This window comes from Terrapene carolina, unplaced genomic scaffold (genome assembly GCF_002925995.2).
Source record: "Terrapene carolina triunguis isolate 2854851 unplaced genomic scaffold, T_m_triunguis-2.0 Scaffold31382, whole genome shotgun sequence".
In the NCBI taxonomy this organism is placed as follows: domain Eukaryota; kingdom Metazoa; phylum Chordata; order Testudines; family Emydidae; genus Terrapene; species Terrapene triunguis.
The window spans coordinates 1,248-4,162 of record NW_020695733.1 but is presented as its reverse complement, the minus strand read 5'-3'; the positions used below and the strand labels follow the sequence as shown (position 1 = coordinate 4,162).

At 49.8% G+C, this 2,915-nt stretch overlaps 1 pseudogene; it reads right to left on the bottom strand.

Moving 5' to 3' along the window:
* Positions 1-524: 524 nt before the first annotated feature.
* LOC112102986 lies at positions 525-2,573 on the bottom strand (annotated as a pseudogene).
* Between the last annotated feature and the right edge of the window lie 342 nt (positions 2,574-2,915).

Below are 2,915 nucleotides of genomic sequence, written 5' to 3'. Positions count from 1 at the left end.
CAATATACAGCGCTGTTGATTTTCAGCTTATTTGAACAAACATTAATTGGTCCTTGCAACACCCTTTGCTTTGTCTCTCCTGTTATTTTGGCACTGCTGGGTTTACCTAGTTAATGCAGAGAGTGTTAAAGGATTTTTAAAAACAGTTCTGTTTCACAAGCTAATAAATGGTTGATGACTGGCGTGGCTTGGATTTTACGATGGTCCTGTCTTTGCACTAGTGACAACTGAGCAAAACGGAGCAGAATGCAGTGCTAACCCAAGTGAACAGCCCACATGGAAAGTCTGTCGTCTGAGATACAGCCCCATCAGTTCTGTACAATTTGGGGGACTCCATTCACTGAAACTGGAATAGTGAAATGTACTTTTCACCTCCCTGCACCAGTGTTGCCCCGTGAACTATTTGCAATAGTTTCTACCAGTTTGCCTGGTACTGGAGTCAGGCTAACCAGCTTGTAATTGCCAGGATCACCTCTGTGGCCCTTTTTAAAAATCAGCATCACCTTAGCTACCTTCCACTCATCTGGTACAGAGGCTTGTTTCAGCGATAGGCTACATACCACAGTTAGCAGTTCTGCAACTTCAGATTTGAATTTTGTCAGAACTCGGGGGTGAATCCCATCTGGTCCGGGTGTCTTATCACTGTTTAATTTGTCAATTTGTACCAAAACCTCCTCTGTTGACGCACCAGCGTGGGACAGTACTTCAGATTTGCATAAATGTCCATTGCCTATCCCATGGCTATCTCCAGGTGCAAATACCCATTTGGCATGTGAATTGATGGGCTTCCAAGCCACCAATTTCCCAGGCAGACTTAAGCAGCAGTTTGGAAACTTGGTCAAGAGGGACGGTCCATGTTGTGTAAGGACAAGCTTTCATGTGCAAGTGGGGAAAACATGCTTAGCCATGACAGGCTGCAAATGCACTGATGGTTTGCAAATCTGTCTCACTGAGCTTCATGAAAACTTAGCACTAGGCAAATGATCGAGAGAGCCTTGTCTCCCAGTGAGAAACCACGGCTAGAGAGAGGGCTGGTTTTAAGAGTCTGCAAGGAATTAGCCTTGGAGAATATCTCCCTGCATTGAGCCCTGGATCATCACAAACCCAGCTATCCCACCACAACCCTCACAGGACAGTTGTGTCAATGCATTTCGCTTTTTAGTTTTGCTGTTATTTCTTTTCTCATCTCTCCGTCCTTTACTCAGGGTCTGGCGATACCCGCTGTCCGTTGTATCAGCTGCACACCCTCACAACCCATTGGCAGCTAAGCATAAAGAGAAGATGAAGGACTTCCAGTTGAATAAAGTTCAATCCACATAAAACAACCTGGTTCCATTGAGTAGGAACATGCACACTTGTGAGGATGACGATCCACAGATGTCGAAGTGCTTTACAAAGGCGAGTCAGTATTACGGCTACTCTCACTGGACACATCGGAAATCCGAGGCACAGAGAGAAGAAATGACGTGCTCAAAGTCCCACAGCAGGTCAGTGGCAAGGATACAACACAGGACTTCACAGGCTCAACCACCCTCCTCTCAGATGCACCTTTGTGAACTTTTCTTCTCACCTCTAGAGTGAATGAAGGACCCCAGCTAAGCCGAAGGGTCTCTTCCACCTGAATGAGGAGAAGACAGGCTTTTCTTCTCATAGAAATGGGGGAGGGTATTGCTTGCTCTCCACTTTTATGCCTCTGGTTTCTCCCAGGCCTGGGTTACTCCGTGGTAGGGCATTATTTTATCAATGTTTTCCAAGCCCAGGCCAGGGCACATGGGCTGAACACTTCTGGAGAAGAGAGAGGCAGCGTTGTGAGTGTGCTGGGAGGATACACAGTTGGAGGAGGTTGCCTTCGCAAAGACTCTGTTGCACATCCTGAAGCTGGTGGGGACGCGAGAGTGCTCAGAGTAAGTCTCCTTGTGCTTTGTCTCCTGGGAACACAGCTGGAAGTTAAAGGCCGCCTGGAAGCCCCTCCTGAAGTTCTCGTTGAAGTAGCCGTAGATGACTGGGTTGATGCTGCTATTAGAGAAAGCTAGCCAGTGGGCAAAGGGGAAGAAATAGCCTGTCAGCAAATCCAGATGGTCATCGGTCAAGTTGGTGTAATCCACCAGCAGCATCAGCGTCCACAAGGGCAGCCAGGAGACCACAAAGAGGAGTGCAACCAAGATCAGCATCTTAATGACCCTGATCCTCTTTCTGGATGTGCTACCGACTCTGCTGGCACAGGCGGGATGTTCGGGGATGGGCACCGTGGAGCTGCAGAGTTTCAGGCAGATTCTTCCGTACATGAAGACAATGAGCACCAGGGGGATGAGGTAGATGTGGGTGAAGAGGATGGTGGTGTACAGTTTCCGCATGCTGCTGTCAGACCAGGCCTTGTAGCAGGTGTAGAGGGGGTAGGTGGTGCTGTGCCCATCGTTTAGCACCAGGAAGTGGTCCTCCATGTGGGCGACGGTCAGCAGGATGGCAGAAGGGCACATGATGGCTATGGCTAGAACCCACATGACGACGATAATTATCACAGCCTTGAGAAGACTGAGCCGCTCCCTGAAGGGCAGGACGATGCAGTGGAACCTGGGGAGGAGCACAAGACATTAAAGAGAGCCTATGGCCTGGCCCTAGCTAAGAGAGACTCTCTGCATGGCACACGGTGCCACATTAGCAGTGAGCGGAGGGGCCTGAGCCAAACCCTACCAGTGTGAGAGTGGGGGCAGCTGGCAGGGCCTTTGCCCTTAGGGGCACAGCCCATTTGACCTGACTTCACCTGCCCAGGTACATACTGTCCCAAGTTTGTCAGCCTTCAGCAAGGCTCCTTAGCTTTCCTCCCTGGTCCATGAGGAGATGGTGCTGGTGTTGGGTAGGGATGGGTCAGGGGACCTGGGACTCTGGTGGGAATGTCAATTCGTCAGCTAGATCTG